Source organism: Gorilla gorilla, chromosome 10, assembly GCF_029281585.2.
Source record: "Gorilla gorilla gorilla isolate KB3781 chromosome 10, NHGRI_mGorGor1-v2.1_pri, whole genome shotgun sequence".
Classification (NCBI taxonomy): Eukaryota; Metazoa; Chordata; class Mammalia; order Primates; family Hominidae; genus Gorilla; species Gorilla gorilla.
Genome location: NC_073234.2, coordinates 94,850,394 through 94,869,717, shown reverse-complemented (window position 1 = coordinate 94,869,717; position 19,324 = coordinate 94,850,394).

Below are 19,324 nucleotides of genomic sequence, written 5' to 3'. Positions count from 1 at the left end.
GTAACATCTCAAGGAAGCCTTCCCCATCTGCCTTTACCCAGCCAGTCTCAATCCAAATGTTCCTTTTCCCTATTCCCATAGCATCCTCTGTATACTGCCGTCATTCCCATAAGTTCCTGAATTTGTTTATGTGTCTGTTCTGGACAGTGAGCTCATATTCTTTCTTGCATGCCTAATGCTTAGTTGAATAGTACTTGAACTCAACTAATTAGTTTTTAATTTTAACATTACCATTACTGATACTTAATAGCTAATGAGCACTTATTATGTGCTAGGTATTATACTAAGTACTTTACATGATTTATTTCATTTAATCTTGATAACTCTGAATGAAGCCCTATCATTGTTATTGTTACTTTACAGATGAAGAAGCTGAGCCTTAGTAAGTTGTCACTTGACCAAGGTAGGAAAATAGCATGGTATAGAGATGTTGTATGGCATAGAGGACAGAGCAAAGGGCAAAGTTAAAGCCAGAAGACTGAGAATTGAGTTCCAGGCCCACTACCCTTGGCTGTCAGATTATGGAGAAACTTTGTTAAACTATGTGAGCCCTCTGCTTCATAACTAATATGAAGGTTGTTAAAAATCTTTACCTCACAGAATGCTGAGGAACAAATGGGATAATGCATTTGGAGTCACTTGAAAACTGTTGCATTTGTGAGAAAATTATGTGTAATTTTTTAAATGTAATTCACTGTTCTTATTTAGATATAACTGCCTTCCATTCTTTCCCCTCTAGTCACATAAGGCACATAGTGTAATCACAGCATGCATTCAATTTTATGGCCAACTTTTCCAGTCATGAATATTGTTTGTTATGTGTTTTTTTCTTTTTTATTGTAAAGTTTGTGAAGTATATCACACATGGAAGAGTATATAAAATGTACATATCTGTGGGTATATATATACATGCATTTTAAAGAATAATTAGAAAATGAAAAGTTGGCCAGGTACAATGGCTCATGCCTGTAATCTCAGCACTTTGGGAGGCCAAGGCGGGCAGATCACCTGAGGTCAGCAGTTCGAGACCAGCCTGGCCAACATGGTGAAACCCTGTCTCTAATAAAAATACAAAAAATATTAGCTGGGCATGGTAGCGAGCACCTGTAATCCCAGCTACTCAGGAGGCTGAGGCAGGAGAATCGCTTGATCCTGGGAGGCAGAGGTTGCAGTAAGCCAACACCGTGCCGCTGCACTCCAGCCTGGGCAACAGAGCGAGACTCCGTATATTAATAATAATAATAATAATAATAAAATAAAAAGGAAATGAAAAGCTGTGTATATGCCAACCACATCAAAATATTACTGACACTTTAGAAAAAGCTCTGTGTTTCTTCCTAATTGCATTCATTTTTTCCCTTCCAAAGGCAATGCTATACGAGTTTTGTATTTATTATGATTTTTTCTGTGTAGCTGTACCACCTATATTTGTATATTTTAAGAAAACATTGTTTAATTTTAAAGAAACTAAGTAGCAAGCACAAACTTAGCTGTGTAAGGAAAAGTCAATATTGCCACTATTAGATGAAAACTTCCAAGGAAGCAACTTGTGCAGAATCACTAGACTATAGCCTGGCCTCAGCCCCTTTTGGGATGTCAGGGGGCACGGTCATGAGTGAATGCAGTGAAACAGGGTTTACCACAGTTGAAGTATCTGGAAGGAATGTGGATGTTCAGGTACTGGATGTCCAATAGGAATAGGGGAAAAGGCTACATTGTATTTTCTGCTTACGAGCTCACTATGGCCTACCTCAAACTTTCAGGAATAGGTCAAAGCAAAACATTTCATGGGAGAGAAATTAGTATTCCTAGCTAATCCAAGAGTCAGGGTGTGGAGCGAAGAGTTGCATCTGCACATGATTCAAATAAGCCAAGTATATATGAAAATCTGGGCCAGGCTTTATTTGGGCATTCAGTCCTCAGATTAAAATAATAGCAAAAAGGAAGCAGAATCTTGCTCATGATACTTCTCAATATGATAGTCAATTGAATTGTTATGCCCAGACCATTAGTTCCCCAAAGAAGACCACCAGAGTCCAGAGTCAAAGCCAAGCGGCAAGGATCTTTACTATAAGTTTGAACCTGGTCCCTCCATTCCACAGCATACAAGAGGGCCCTGAACAATGCGAGTGTTTGCTTTTTATAGCCTGAGAGTTACAGGGGAACAAAGGAATTCTTTTGGTTCCCGCTTTTTCAGTAAAACTTTGAACGGCTGTCTCCTTATCGGAGACTTTCCTGGTGGTGTTTGTACTGGGCTCAGGAAGTTTGAGAGATATATGGCGATATGTGGTGAGATGGGAGGATGGGATGTGTTTGTACTGGGCTTGTTTGTTTTGAGCCCGGGGCTGAGGAATGTGCCCGGCTCCTTTAATTCCCCCCTTTTCTTTTCAGGTATTTTTAGAGCCAATCTTGGGTCTTATAAGTCTGATTCTGTTTCAGCGTTTACAGGTTGGTATTGGGCTCTGAGGACCATGAGTTGTACAGTGTCAAACCTTTCTCTAACGCACCGCAAAATTCTGTTAACAACACAAGGTCCTACGGTAAGCAGAAATAGTAGACTCAGCAGGGGTCCAAGGAAGGGGGCTAACAGAGAAAACATAGATGAGTTCCACCATTGGTCTGCAGCTGAAGCAAACTGCCATGTTCTTACTTCTGTGCTTAACTTGTGTAACTGTTGGACCCGGTCTTCCACGAGCCCTGATTCATTTATGTAGAAACAACAGTCTTCCTTTAGAAACATACACGTTCCCCCTTTTTCAGCAGTGAGTAGGTCTAAGGCCCTCCGGTTCTGCAAGGTTACCTGTGCTAGGGACGTGAGCTGCCGCTGGAGGGAGGCAAGGGACTCAGCTGACTCGTCCATAGCAATGGCAAATTGTTGGTACAGCTTGTTACTTTCTATAAGGGTGTGACCTAGGGCTCCCCCAGCCAGTCCGGCTGCCATGAAGGATGCGGTGAGGGAGATTCCTGCAATGAGGGGGAGAAATATGGCTCGTGCAGGTCTCAGTCTAGGGTCTGGGTGAATAACAGCACTAGTCCAGTTACCGGAATACCCTAGGAACTGGCCGGCAGTAAGCAGAGTTAACCGGGGAACTAATGTGACAGGAAGACACAGTAGGTTGGTAACAGAGGGGCTTGATAGGTTTTTAGATAATGTTCCATTACACCAGAAGAATATGCCTGACGGAGCCCTTAAGGTGATGTTAGGGGGCGTTGCAGTGATGCTGCAGAGGCTGGAATTAGTTCCTGAGAAACAGTAGGGAAACTTTTCTTGACTGGGGTTTAGGTATAGTGGCACGTTAGGGATAGGGACATATGAGAGGTTTTGGTGGTTGTTAGCTTGGGCTGAGGTGGAGGATCCCCATGGCAGGGGGACAGCGGTTAGTGGTGGACGCCCTAGAGTGGCACACAGAAAGCAGCCAGACAGGCTGTGAAGTCCTGTAAGGTTGGCAAGTTCTAATCCTTCTTGCAATAATTTTAACCAGGAAAAAGGATGTAAGTCTTGTGTCAGGCGGTTTTCTTGTCACTGGATATTTCCATGGACCAGGGGCCGTACCTGCACTAGACCCCGCCACAGATAGAGGGGACTGCTAGGCCATGTGGAGGCGGAGGAGTAGTATACAGCCCCGTGTTGAGGCGTGGTCCAGCGGGAGTTCCAGGGGTCTCAAACTATCCATGTATAAGAAAGGTCTCTATCTCGTCTGCGATGGAAGGGCCATCTGGGATCTGTCTGTTCTTTTCCACCCCACCATTGGTATTTATGGATGTTACAATAGTTATAAGGGCAGCCGGCACTTTGGTGCCACCAATAGTGCTTACAATTGTATTCAGTCTGATCATACTCGAAGCATATTATTGGTGCCACTGGTTTGGCTACTGGGAAATTGGTAAAATTTAGTAAAATTGGGCTATTGCACCCTGAGGAGGGGCAATCTGCACTGGCCACTAATTTCCCAGGCTTATGAGGTTGCCCAGGGTGGGTTTGGTTTTCATAAAGCCAGAATCTCCAGACAAGGGGATTAGGAGCTGGCTTTATGTTTTCCCCAGTGGCCACTAGGGCGACTAATGTTAGAGTTAGACTACCTAACTGCATGTTTGCAGTGAGCTATGCTGCCAGCGCAGGGTGAGTTTTAAGGGGTTGTTCTTAGCTCTGTCCACAGTCCACGTGTCCGGTGCTTCAGCTGCCGCCGTGATTGGCCCCAGAAGGTCAGAGGTTGGGTCCACTGGCTTGACGTGGGTGTAGTGGATCCACGACGCAATGCCTTCTACCTTCAGGGCGGTGGGTGTGGTCAGGAGTACTTGGAGTGGTCCTTTCCACCTGGGCTCTAGGGTCTCTTGTCGGTGTCACTTAACCAGGACCCAGTCTCCCGGCTGGTATGGATGGGGTGTCAGTGGGGGACTGGTCTCATATAGCTCTTTCAGCTTGGGCCAGATTTCTTGGTGAATTTTCTGTAAGGCTTGTAAGGAAAATAAGAATTCAGAGACATTTTCTGTTTCAGACTTAAGCAGGTCATCTTTTAAGCTAGGAACCAGGGGTGGAGGTCTGCCATACATGATTTTGTAAGGGGTAAGGCCCAGTTTGTAAGGGGTATTACGGGCCCGGAACAGAGCATAGGGGAGAAGGACTACCCAATTAGCGCCAGTCTCTATAGTCAATTTAGTTAAGGTCTCTTTTAAGGTCCGATTCATCCTTTCTACCTGTCCTGAACTCTGGGGCCTGTAAGCGCAATGTAGTTTCCAATTTGCCCCAAGGATGGAAGCCAAGTCCTGACTTACCTTAGCGACGAAAGCGGGCCCATTATCTGACCCTATCTGGATGGGGAAGCCATACCTGGGAAGGATATCTTCCAGAATTTTCTTTGCTATGACCTGAGCAGTTTCTCTTTTGGTTGGGAATGCTTCAGTCCACCCTGAAAAAGTATCTACAAAGACAAGTAAGTACCGGTACCCGTACTTTCCTGGCTTTATTTTGGTAAAATCTACTTCTCAGTAGATACCGGGCCTGGTTCCCCTGAGCCTTGTTCCTGCTGCAGCTTGAGATTGGGGGTATGCGTTGTTAAGCTGGCAGACTTTGCAACTTGTCACGATACTGCTGGCCATCTCAGCTATATGTCTGATTTTGAGCTTGGAGCGTCTGATCAGGTCTATCATCCGCCGGGCCCCCAGGTGGGTGGTTCGGTGGATGTGTTCTAACACCTGTTGTCCTAATTTTTCTGGTAGGATGGTTTGGTCATTAGTATCAGTCCACCACCCATTCTGGATTTGTTTCAGGGGAAGTTTGTCAATCCACTGGAGATCTTGTTCTGAATATTCAGGGAAATATGGCAAGTCCCGGGGGCCCGGGTCAGGGAGCTGGAGTGCAAGGAGTTGGCTGGGAGCCTTCACCACATTCCTTGCAGTTTGGTCTGCCAGAAAGTTGCCTTGAGCAGTTGGAGTAGTTAGTTTCTGATGCCCTGGGCAATGTACAATGGCTAACTTTTCTGGCCTCCATAGGGCTGTTAGCAGGGCTAGGATCTCTTGCTTGTTTTTTATCTCTTTTCCTTCAGCCATCAGTAACCCTCGCTCCCTGTAAATGGCCCCATGTATATGCGCCATTGCAAAAGCATATCGGCTGTCTGTATATACTGTCAGCTTTTTCCCCGCCCCTAAGGTAAGAGCTTGGGTGAGCGCTATCAGTTCGGCCTTCTGGGCTGATGTCCCCGGGGGCAGGGGTTCCGCCCAGATTACCTCAGTCTCTGAAGTTACTGCCGCTCCAGCTTACCTCTGGCCTTGATGCATGAAGCTGCTCCCATCAGTGAACCAGACGAGGTTGGCGTCAGGAAGTGGGTGGTCCTGCAGGTCTTCTCGAACTCCGTGCACCTGAGCTAGTATCTTGGTGCAGTCATGGAGTGGGGCATCCAGGTCCAGGTTGGGCAGCAGTGAGGCAGGGTTTAAGGTCGTTGGGGGCAGGAAAATTATCCTGAGAGGATTTAGTAGTAGTCCTTGGTAGTGGGTGAGCCGGGCATTACTCATCCATCGATTAGGTGGCTGTTTGAGTACACCTTCAATGGCATGTGGAGTAACCACCCGCAATTCTTGCCCCATGACAAGTTTATCAGCATCTTGCACCATCAGAACTGTGGCCGCAATCATTCGGAGACAAGGGGGCCATCCGGCAGCTACTGGGTCTAACTTCTTTGACAGGTAGGCAACTGGCCTCCGCCAGGGGCCTAAGTTCTGAGTTATTACCACCTTGGCGACACCCTTATTCTCATCCACGTATAAGTGGAAGGGCTTGGTAACATCAGGTAGTCCTAGTGCAGGCGCGGAGAGTAGGGCGGTTTTAATCTGTTGGAAGGCCAACTCGGCTTCGTCTGTCCAATTAAATGGCTGTTGCCCCCGTGTTGCCTGATACAAGGGTTTAGCCAGTTCTGCGAACCCAGGTATCCATAGTCTGCAAAATCCTGCCGACCCCAGGAATTCTCTCACTTGTCGGGTGGATTGTGGCCTGGGGATCTGCAGAACAGTTTGTTTCCGGGCGTCTGTTAGCCAGCACTGCCCTCCCTTAAGCAGGTACCCTAGATATGTTACCTCTGGCTTACAGATTTGAGCTTTCTTTGCCGAGGCTCGGTAGCCTAGATTCCCCAGAGCTTGTAAGAGACCCTTGGTCCCTTGGATGCAAGCTTCTTGGGTCTCAGCAGCAATTAGGAGGTCATCAACATACTGTAGTAAAATTGTTTCAGGGTGTTTACATCGGTACTCACCCAGGTCTTCATGGAGGGCCTCATCGAACAGGGTAGGAGAGTTTTTGAATCCCTGCGGCAGCCTGGTCCATGTCAGTTGGCCACTTATGCCCCTATCAGGGTCATTCCACTCGAAGGCGAAGAGCTCTTGGCTCTGAGGGGCTAAAGGCAAACTGAAGAAAGCATCTTTCAAGTCTAAAACAGTGTACCATTGATGTTTAGGGTTTAAGGTACTTAGGAGGGTATACGGGTTAGGTACAGTTGGATGTATGTCCACAACCCCCTTGTTGATTTCTCTTAAGTCTTGTACAGGTCTGTATTCTCCACTATTAGATTTTTGTACCGGCAACAATGGAGTATTCCAGGGTGAGTGACATGGGCGAAGGACCCCTTGGTCAAGGAGCCGGCGGATATGCGGGGCAATCCCTTTCTTGGCCTCTAGGGGCATCGGGTATTGGCGTACCCGCACGGGGTCTGTCCCAGGCTTTAGTTCAATAAATAAGGCAGGATGGTGTTTTGCTAGACCTAAGCCCCCCGTCTCCACCCACGCTTCTGGATATTGCTGGAGCCAGGTTGCTATGTCCTGGTCAGGGGCCGCTTTCTCCTGGTGGAGCTGGTACTCATCTTCTAGGTTTATAGTCAGGACGGACACGGGTCGATTGTGGGAGTTGGTCACAACGGGCCCCTCAGGGAGGAAATGGATCTGTGCTCCCATTTTAGTTAGCAGGTCTCTCCCCAATAGGGGACAGGGGCTCTCAGGGATGACCAGGAAAGAATGGGTTACATTCTTGGCTCCGAGGTTTACTGTTCTTTGTGTTGTCCATGGGTATTTCTTAACTCCTGTGGCCCCTTGTACCCATGAGGATTTGGAGGATAATTTCCCATTAGTTTTAACTAAGACCGAGTGCTGTGCTCCCGTATTGACCAAGAACTGGACTGGGGACCCCTCCACTTGCAAAGTTACCCTAGGTTCAGGGAGGGGGTCCGAACCCCGTCTTCCCTAGTCTTCGTCTTGAGTGACTAGTACGGGTGTAGACCTAGGGGGTCCGGGTCCCTGTCCTCATGGTTTCTTTTTGGGGCAGTCTCTTACCCAGTGGCCAGCCTCCTTACAATAGGCACATTGGTCTTTGCTCAGATTATCATGCCGGGGGGGGCCGCCTAGGTTGGGTGTACTCTGGCTGTAGATGCTCTTTCTGTACCACTGCTGCCAGGACCTTGGTCATTTTTTCAGTGGCCTTAAATTGCTTTTCCTCTGGAGTATCTCTGTTATTGTAAACCCGCTGGGCTATCTGAAGGAGGTCCTGAATCCACTTCCCCTCCAAGTCTTCTAATTTCTGGAGTTTTCTCTTAATATCTGGGGCTGCCTGATTTACAAAAGACATTACAACAGCTGCCTGACTTCCTGGAGCCTCTGGATCTATGGGGGTGTACTGTCTAAAAGCTTCCATTAATCTTTCTAAGTAGGTAGCTGGGCTCTCTGTCTTCCCCTGCAGAATAGAATATACTTTAGCCAAATTAGTGGGCTTGCGAGCAGCTGCCCGGAGACCTGCCATTAGAGTCTGGCGATAAAGGTGTAGCTGTCCCCTACCTTCTGCCGTATTGTAGTCCCACGCCAGCCTGGTCAGAGGAAAGGTTGCGTTTATGAGGTCGGGGTTGGCAGTCGGTTGACCGTCGTCCCCCGGGACCAGCTTTCTAGCTTCTATCTGTATTCTCTCTCGCTCCTCCGTGGTGAACAAGATTCGGAGGAGCTGCTGACAATCATCCCAAGTGGGCTGGTGGGTGAACATGACACTATCCAGTAAAGCCAGTAAATCTTTGAGGTTGTCTGAAAACCGAGCACTCTGAGTCTTCCAGTTATACAGATCACTGGTGGAGAATGGCCAGTACTGGAGCCTGGGGATTCCTGTGTCATCTGGGGGTCCTATTTCCTGAAGGGGTAAAGCCACCGTGGAGTCAGGCGGCTGAGGGGGGCTAGTCCACGAAGTGCACCCTCGCGTCCGCCCCGCCGGCCCTTCAAAGTTACTTTCCCTTTCAGCGGGCCCGTGTGTGCCGGCCGCCTCCCGTCCGCCTGCTCCCTCCAGCAGCTCAGCCAGAGGGGCTGGGGCCTGGGGCCCGGAGGGGTACGGAGTGGGTTCTGTGAACAGTGGGTCCCCGCTGTCAGGTAGAACAGGATGGGGGGGGCAGTTGGCTGCTTGGATTTTAGTGGTCGAGCAACCAGTGCCTTACAGGGTTCAGAGGCTAATTGGAAAGGGGACAGCAAGGAGGTGGGTTCTTAACAAGGTCCTGCCATATGAGGATATATGGGATTTGATCTAAGTGGCCCGCACGCCCAGGTAGGAAAATCTTGGACTTTACTCTAGTGATGACAGCAAGTCGGAAGGTCCCTTCGGGTGGCCACCCCACATCAAAGGCAGGCCATTTGGAGTGACACAGAGTAATTAGCTTTCCTTTCCTGATTTCTATACCAAGATCATGGCCCCTTGCTCTAACTTCTTTGAAATTACTCATAAGGAGAGATAGGGGAGTGCTCTGTGTATTACCCATCCTGTAATAATTTGTAGTCTCTTCCTATAAAGGAATGTGGGTTTGAATCCCTGTATAGGAAATCTGATTTGACTTATTAATGATATCAAATCGCAGACGCACTTTGGCAGCCTTGGTCAGAGTTAGCTGCCTAGATCGTAGTCGCACTGGGGCAGCCCAGATCAGCGACAGCCGCTGCCCGCCAAACCGGGGCAGTTCAGATCGCAAGCGCGCACCGGAAGCCTGGGTCAGAGTTAGCTGCCTGGGTTGCGGTCACACTGAGGCAGCCCAGATCAGAGGCAGCTGCTGCCCGCCAAACCGGGGCAGTTCAGATCGCAAGCGCGCACCGGAAGCCCGGGTCAGAGTTGGCTGCCTGGGTCACGGTCGCGCTGAGGCAGCCCAGATCAATGACAGCCACTGCCCGCCAAACCGGGGCAGTTCAGATCGCAAGTGCGCACCGGAAGCCCGGGTCAGAGTTAGCTGCCTGGGTCACGGTCGCGCTGAGGCAGCCCAGATCAGAGACAGCTGCTGCCCGCCAAACCGGGGCAGTTCAGATCGCAAGTGCGCACCGGAAGCCCGGGTCAGAGTTAGCTGCCTGGATTGCGATCGCGCTGGGGTAGCACAGATCAGAGACAGCTGCTGCCCGCCAAACCGGGGCAGCTCAGATCAGAGACAGCTGCTGCCTGCCAAACTGGGGCAGCTCAGATCAGAGACAGCTGCTGCCCGCCAAACTGGGGCAGCTCAGACCGCAATATAGATCAGATGAGAGCCAGGGGACGTCTCCCACCGGTCTCCGCTGGCCGTCCTATAGCGCGTCCGCCAGGACTGTGCCAGCTCCAGTTTCAGACCTCGCGAGTCACAGATTCGGATTCAGAACAGACACAGACAGACAAACGGAGACGAGCCAGCTCACCTATCAGTAGATCGATCCTAGCAGATCCGTTGACCAGGGGTCTGGTGGGCTTGGGGAATCCCAGATGAGCCCCCAGATGTTATACCCAGACCATTAGTTCCCCAAAGAAGACCACCAGAGTCCAGAGTCAAAGCCAAGCGGCAAGGATCTTTACTACAAGTTCGAACCTGGTCCCTCCATTCCACAGCATACAAGAGGGCCCTGAACAATGCGAGTGTTTGCTTTTTATAGCCTGAGAGTTACAGGGGAACAAAGGAATTCTTTTGGTTCCCGCTTTTTCAGTAAAACTTTGAACGGCTGTCTCCTTATCGGAGACTTTCCTGGTGGTGTTTGTACTGGGCTCAGGAAGTTTGAGAGATATATGGCGATATGTGGTGAGATGGGAGGATGGGATGTGTTTGTACTGGGCTCAGGAAGTTTGAGAGATATATGGCGATATGTGGTGAGATGGGAGGATGGGATGTGTTTGTACTGGGCTTGTTTGTTTTGAGCCCGGGGCTGAGGAATGTGCCCGGCTCCTTTCAGAATAACACTGTTCTGATTGGCCTCTATATTTGCTGTATGACTGTAATCTTGGGATCATCCTTCACTTTTTCCTGGGTATTCCATTTGCTTCCCTTTTGTGTTGGATCTCCTATTTTCCTAAATATCCTGTTTTCCTCTTTCTTGATTTACTTCCTTGTTTTGGTAGAACACATTCATCAGTTTCACTTAATGTTGAGTTAATGGGATATATATATATATGTTTTGAGATCTTGAATGCCTGAAAATGCCTGTATTCCACCTTCATCGTCTTGCTTGGTATTTGGCTGGGTATAGAATTTTAAGTTGAATATCATTTGAAGTCATTTTTCCATTGTCTTCCAGCTTCAGTATAGCTATTGAGATGTCCAATGTTATTCTCATATCAGATTCTTTGTATGGTCACCACATTCTTTTCCTCATCCTCAGTGTCCTCTTTGTCCTCTTCCTCCTCCTCTGTCTCCTCCTCTTCCTCTCCCTTTCTCTCTGGAAACTTACAGAATCTTCTCTTGGTCCTAGTGTTTTGAAATGTCACCATAATATGTTTCATTCTTATTTTCATTCATTGTATTGGGCACTCATTGGACCCTTTCAATCTAGTATCTCAGTTTTGGGAAATTTTTCTGAATTATTTTGTTGATAATTTCCTCCTCTATATTCTCTGTTTCTGAAACTCCTACTATGTAAGCACTGGATTTTTTGGATTGGCTCCATTATTTTTTTTAATCTTTTTTTTTTTTCCTCTTATTTCCCATATCTTTGTCCTTTAGTGTGTGTGAGTGTACAACTTATGGGAACTTTTATCAACCCTTTTTTTGTATCTTGGGGTTTTTCTTGTTGTTGTTTTTTTTTTAACTTTTGTGATCACATTTTAAATTTATGAGAGCATTTTTTTTCTCAGAAATGTCTCTTTTAAAAAATAGCGTCTTCTTTTATGAATGCATTATCTTCTCTGATCAAAAACATTGTTTGGCTGGGTGTGGTGGCTCACACCTGTAATCCCAGCACTTTGGGAGGCCAAGGTGGGTGGATCACCTGAGGTTAGGAGTTTGAGACCAGCCTGGCCAACGTGGCAAAACCCCATCTCTACTAAAAATACAAAAATTAGCCAGGTGTGGTGGCGGGCGCTTACAATCCCAGCTACTTGGGAGGCTGAGGTAGGAGAATTGCTTCAACCTGAGAGGCAGAGGCTGCAGTGAAGCTGAGATCGCACCACAGCACTCCAGCCTGGGTGACAGAGCGAGACTCCATCTCAAAAAACAAAACATATTGATATTTTCTGTTTTTGCATGGTCTCTACTTCCACTAAGTTACTTTTTTTCCTAATTTTGTGCTTTGGGTCTCTGTATTCCATATTGGGTTGAGCATGTTTTCATATGTGTAAAGGCATTTGTATTTCCTATTCTGATCACTGCCTATCCATATCCAATGTTTTAAGATTGGCAATCACTGGGATTGTCCTGAATGTAAGAAAATACTCTCCAAAACTCCTTTTTTTTTCTTTGTTTTTGCGATGGAGTTTCACTCGTGTTGCCCAGGCTGGAGTGCAATGGTGTGATCTTGGCTCACTATAACCTTCACCTCCTGGGTTCAAGTGGTTCTCCTGCCTCAGCCTCTCAGGTAGCTGGGATTACAGGTGTGCGCCACCTTGTCCGGCTAATTTTAGTAGAGACGGGGTTTCTCCATGTTGGTCAGGCTGGTCTTGAACTCCTGACCTCAGGTGATCCACCTGCCTCGGCCTCCCAAAGTGCTGGGATTACAGGTGTGAGCCACTGCACCCAGCCCCAAAATTCTTAAAATATAAATCTGTAACACTTTTTCTGGAGAGCAAGTAGGCAGTATTCGCAACATTTGAAATGCGTATACTCTTTGTTCAAGAATTCAGCATCAGAGAAATGTAAATTAAAGCTACATTGAGAAGTTTCTGACCAGGGTGGAATAAATGGAAAAGATTTTCTTTCTTACCTTACCTAAAAATCTGGGCAAAATATATATGAAACAACAGTTTTCAGACATTGGATAATAGGCAGCACAGAGATATATTTCTGGGAGAAGGAAAACAAATAAGGTTAGATTTGTGACTGTGCCAGCTTATTGCCTGGAGGCAGTTTCCAGGCCACAGCACAGGGAGGGGGCCCAAATAGAACCTGGCACTCTCCATTAAGTGAAAAGACAGATTACAGTTTGGGGAGGCCAAAGTAGCAAGAATCTGTGGGTCAGAGTACCGCAGAGAATGGAGTTGCAGAGAGGGAGAGACAAAGAGAGGGGAGAAGGGAGGGAGGGAGGGAGGGAGACGATACGAGCAAGATGGTGAGATAAAAGGTCCCATGGCATCTCTCCCCGCCCCACAAAAATGCAACTTGAAACTACTCCAAGACAAGAATACCATCCTGAATTTACCAGAAATCAGGGGAGAAGCAGAAAAACCTCCTGGGCCCACAGAGAGAATCTATGACTTGTAAGAGAAATGGTCATTTCAGACTGTGCTGCCCCTCCGGCAAGCCTGCATAACATCACTTATAGAGAATTTCCCAGGTTAGAGAAGGGAATCAGAGGTGGACATTTGATCTCCCACCAGTCTGGAAATCTTCAAAGGAATCCTACTCAAGTCCTGTCCCATAGGAATCACTGGGGTGCAAGGAGGGCTGAACCACCCAGAGTGAACTGCACACAAAGAGCAGGACACAGATTGCAGCAAATAGCATGTGGATTTTGATGGATACTTTGTGCTCCCATCAGCAGGGACGCCATGATAAAGAGACAGGCTGGGGCCATAGTGCCACAGGGGGCACAATTCACAGGAAGGCCTCAATTACCTGGTCAGAGTTTTCATTAAGCCCAGTTTCTTGTGTGGAGCCTTTCCCTGGCCTACAAAAAACTAAAAGGTCAGGATTAAGTTCCAGTGCCCACTTATTCTTCCCCATCCTGGAAAACAACGACAGAGCAGCAATATATTTCTGGAGCAACATTAAGTTCTGATGCTCACTGTAAGTCCTCCCCAGAGCAGGAAATAACAACAGGACAATGAATCACTTCCACTGCAGTGTTTTAGTTCTGGTGCTCATTATAGGTCCTCCCTAGAATGGGAAGAGACAACAGTCCAAGATTTTAAGTTCTGATACTAATTAGTAAAGGTCTAATACTACCAAAGAACACCTACAAAAACTTGAAGGGGTGACTGTCTCCTCAAATGCACTGCCATCAATGTAAAGGTCCAAAGATTGTGAAAACTCAGGGAAATATGACACCATTACAAGGAACCAATGGACCTAGAATTGAAGATGTATACAATGACAGACCGAGAAGTTAGAATAATTCTCTTAAAGTTCAGGGAAGCACAAAAAATATGGATAGAAAATTAAATGAAATTAGGGAAACAGCCCAGGAACAAAATAATAAATTTAATAAATAAGTAGAAACAACTTTTTAAACCAAATAGAAATCCTAGAAATACAATAACTGAATTAAAAAACTCATTAGAAAGCTTCTACAGCAGACGTGATCAACCAGAAGAAAGAATTAACAAGATCGAAGACAGAACATATAAAATTACCTAATCAGAGAAGCAAAAGGAAAAAAAGAATGAAAAAGAGTGAAGAAGGCCTACAAGAATTATGAAACACCATCAAGCTAACTAACCTCCTCATAAAAGGAATTCTCGTCCAGGCTGGTGGCTCTTGCCTGTAATCCCAGCACTTTGGGAGGCCGAGGCCCATGGATCAGGAGGTCAGGAGATCGAGACCATCCTGGCTAACACAGTGAAACCCCATCTCCACTAAAAATACAAAAAAATTAGCCGGGCGTGGTGGCAGGCACCTGTAATCCCAGCTACTCGGGAGGCTGAGGCAGGAGAATGGCGTGAACCCGGGAGGCGGAGCTTGCAGTGAGCCGAGATTGTGCCACTGCACTCCAGCCTGGGTGACAGAGTGAAACTCTGTCTCAAAAAAAAAAAAAAAAAAGGAACTCCCAAAGGAGACAAGAGAGGGAAAGGCATAGAGAGGGAGGCAGAGAGGGAGAGAAAGAAAAAATGAAAGGGAGGGAAGGAAGAAGAGGGAAGGAGAGGCTGAGCTGCAGAGGGGTCCTAAGTATTGATTTGTACATGTGTGAGAAAAAAATTCTCCAAGACCAGAATAACAACTATCAGAAAGGAGTAGGAACAATCGTGGCTGGAGCTCAAGGCTGGGAATAGTTCATCTGCCCACCAGACATAGTGGAAAGATTTCATTATATACAACACATTGGCAAGAAACCTCTAGAGTGTTATCTTAGTATTGGAATTAAATTAGCCTTTGACTGGCCGGGTGTGGTGGCTCATGCCTGTTATCCTAGAATTTTGGGAGGTCAAGGCGAGTGGATCACCCGAGGGCAGCAGTTCGAGACCAGCCTGGCCAACATGGTGAAACCCTGTCTCTACTAAAAGTACAAAAATTAGCTGGGCGTGATGGTGAGTGCCTGTAATCTCAGCTACTCAGGAGGCTGAGGCACGAGAATTGCTTCAACCTGGGAGGTGGAGGTTGCAGTGAGCCAAGATTGTGCCACTGTACTCCAGACTGGGCAACAGAGCAAGACTCCATCTCAAAAAAAGAAAAAAAAAAAAGCCAGGTGAGATGGCTCAGGCTGGGAGCGGTGGCTCACACCTGTAATCCCAGCACTTTGGGAGGCTGAGGCAGGCAGATCACGAGGTCAAGAGATGGAGACCATCCTGGCCAACATGGTGAAAACTCGTCTCTACTAAAAATACAAAAATTAGCTTGGCATGGTGGCACATGCCTGTAGTCCCAGCTACTCAGGAGGCTGAGGCAGGAGAATCGCTTGAACCCGGGAGGGGGAGGTTGCAGTGAGCCCAGATCATGCCACTGCACTCCAGCCTGGTGACAGAGCGAGACTGCCAAAAAAAGAAAAAGAAAAAGGAATCACAGAGTACAAGAAGCCTTAAAAAAAACAACAGAGCATCATGATCTGTGGGACAATATCAAGCAGTCAAAACTACATGTAATTGGATTCCCAGGAAAAGAGGGAGAGGGGAGAGAAAAATATTTGAAAAAAAAAAGATTCAAAATTTTGCAAAATTGATGAAACTATAAACCTATAGATATGAGAAGCATGACAAACACCAAACATAAGAAGCACGAATGAAGCCACATCAACTCATAATAAAATTGCTGAAAAGTGGTAGTGATGAGAAAAATCTTAAAAGCAGCCAGGAAAAAAAAAAAGAAAAGACACATTAGAAAAAAAAAAAAAAACAAAGATATGGGAAGGAGTCACAGAATAGTCCGAAGGGGAGAAACCGGACTGAAACCCACTCAGTCCTGGCCCAGGGTGCCTCACCTGGATGATACTTCCAGCTCAGGCTGTTCCCAGTCCTGGGAGAGAGCTTAGGACATTTCAGAGAGGAGATTCTGATGACCATAATCATGTTAGACCAGGTCCAGACTTGAAGTGCCCTGCGTGGAAGACACTGGCTGTCTCTGGGCAGTTCGAGACACCAGGTTTAGAAAACGTCAAGGAAGATGCTCCAAAGCACAGGGATCCCTGAGTGGCATGACCCAGGAGAAAAGCCTCACTTGCCCTGGTCTAAAGGCATTACTGCTTCCTCCCTTTCTTCCCAGGGAAATACCTAAAATTATAGTTTAAAGATGTCAGAGCGTCCATCAAACTGAAGGAAAGCATGCAACAGCGCCCCCATCTTGCAGCTCTCACTCATCCTTGCGGCTGATTGCACATGATACAAGTGGGAGAAAGAAGCGTCTGTTGTATTAAACCAATGAGATTTCAGGATGTGTCTGTTACAGCAGCTACCCAATAATTTCCACAACTATTCATCCCAGCTCCTCCATGTTTTTATTACCTGTGAACTTGGATAACCTCCAGAAGGGCTGCATTCTGCAAGGTAGAGGTCTTTTCCTGCACATTCTTTTGAGTATTCTCCATCAATTCAGTGCCGTGTGATTTTTATAGTTAAAACATTTCACAACATTTCTACTCTGCTGGTGGCACTTTGTTCTATTTTCTTAAAATCATGCCTGTCGTTTTTGGGATTTGGGGTTCAGAGAATAGTTAGATTTGTGTGTTTAATTCACCATCTTGACACAGGCGCCCTCTCTCATTGTGTTTTAATTTGCACTTTTGATTCTTTGTAAGCCTACATTTTTTCCGTGTTCGTTTACTAATCATTCCCTAATTTGTTAATATGCCACTCATACTCTTTCCTTCTTTATTCATTGTAATATTCATTTTAAAGTAAAAAACTACTGCTCAGCTGCATGCAAATTTATAATTCTAAAACATTCCCTGTGCATTCCTGTTTTCCTATATGTATTCATGTCAGTCCATGTGTTCAGTGATTCCCTGCCCTCTTCTTGTTTAACCTGGATCCTTCACAGCCGGGCGCAGTGGCTCACGCCTGTAATCCCAGCACTTTGGGAGGCCAAGGTGGGAGGTTCACGAGGTCAGGAGATCGAGACCATCCTGGCTAACACGGTGAAACCCCGTCTCTACTAAAAATACAAAAAATTAGCCGGGCGTGATGGCGGGCGCCTGTAGTCCCAGCTACTCGGGAGGCTGAGGCAGGAGAATGGCATGAACCCGGGAGGCGGAGCTTGCAGTGAGCCGAGATGGTGCCACTGCACTCTAGCCTGGGCGACAGAGCGAGACTCCGTCTCATAAAAAAAAAAAAAAAAAAAATTGGATCCTTCACAACATCTGTAAGAAGACTTCCGATGCAGTTGCAGAGCCAGTCTTCAGTTATCGTTCCTCTAATAATTTTTTATAATGGGTAATATTTATCGTGTACTTACTCTTGCCAGACTTCATAAGAAGCATTTTACATACATTATCATATTTAATCCTTACAACATCCTTGTGCACTAGGTACATTTCTTACGTCCATTTTACAGTTGAGGAAACTGAGGCATAGACAGGTTGCATAACATGCTTCAAGTCACAGAGATGAAGCGGATGGAACAGGGATTCAAGCCTATTCTGTTTACAGAGTTCTTGGCATGGCACTCTATTTATTTATTTATTTATTTATTTTGAGACGGAGTCTCGCTCTGTCACCCAGGCTGGAGTGCAGTGGGGCGATATGGGCTCATTGCAAGCTCCGTCTCCCGGGTTCATGCCATTCTCCTGCCTCAGCCTCCCGAGTAGCTGGGACTACAGGCGCCCGCCATCACGCCCGGCTAATCTTTCGTATTTTAGTAGAGACGGGGTTTCACCTTGTTAGCCAGGATGGTCTCGATCTCCTGACCTCGTGATCCGCCCGCCTCGGCCTCCCAAAGTGCTGGGATTACAGGCGTGAGCCACCGCGCCCGGCCTAGCACTCTATTTATTATGTTGGATTCATGTAGTCATTTTGGCTGTGTCACTTTGATGTAGAATACTTAGTCCATGTATCATTATTTTTTTCCTGTATTTGTTTTATATTTCCTTTTCTGTTATAAACTTTTTAAAGTTACATACTTTTGCCATATAAATGTTTTTTGTATTCTTAGCATAAATCTCAGTGATAACAAATAATAGGCACTCAATAGAGTTTGTTAAACTTATTAATTGCTCAGAATATATTTTGAGTCAATTAATTACTTACCTAAAGGAGATTGCTTTTGCACGCAAAGCTAAGAGGCACATTCTTTGTAATTTATTTGAGGTGATTCTTGCCAAAGATTAAGTATTTCCCTCTTTGATCTTTCTGTCTTTATGGCAGGTTATTTAGAAGGCTTTTAAGTGACAGCCTCAGCATTCCATAGAATTCCATTCGCAATTATGAAGAACTAATATGCATGCAAATTTCAAGAATTGGGCTTGATTTCCTTGGCTTTTTTTTTTTTTTTAAATGAAGTTTTGCTCTGTTGCCCAGGCTGGAGTGCAGTGGCATGATCTTGGCTCACCACAACCTCTATCTCCCAGGTTCAAGCGATTATCCTGCCTTGGCCCCCCAAGTAGCTGAGATTACAAGTGCGCACCACCATACTCGGCTAATTTTTGTATTTTTAATAGAGACGGGGTTTTGCCATGTGGGCCAAGCTGGTCTTGAACTCCTGACCACAATGATCCGCCCGCCTCTGCCTCCCAAAATGCTGCATTTCAGGCGTGAGCCACCGGTCCTGGTCTCCTTGGCCCTTTTTCAATCAGGTGAAACTTCCTAAATGAGCCTGGATTCTGTCTCATCACTTTTCCACAGCTAAAAATGTCAAAGTCTCTATAGTTACCTTTGAAAACTGCAAGGCAATTTGCCGTAACTGCAAAGCAACTCATCTTCAATAGAACTTGGAGAGTGGTTTGGATTATTGCCTTTCCATTCTTGTGTAGACTTATAGAATTCAATTTTATCTCTCATCCCAGCCAGTGAATCTGTGTCTAAAGAAGAGAAAAAGATGGCAATGCCATCAAGATGATGATAATACTTAGCAATTTAAATCCCCTTCATTTTACCTCATATTTTAGAGCTATCAATTTCCCAGCATTCCCAAGTCTGGTTGTGCTGGGAACTGGAATGAAGTCAAATTTTCTCCATGAAAAGAGACAAAGTAGAAGTTACAGATATGTATCTGGTTTCTGGCATCCCAACTTCAAGAGTATAATACTTAAGGGTGGTGATAGCTTTACTAAGGGTAAAATAAAATTCTCACCAGAAAATTTATTT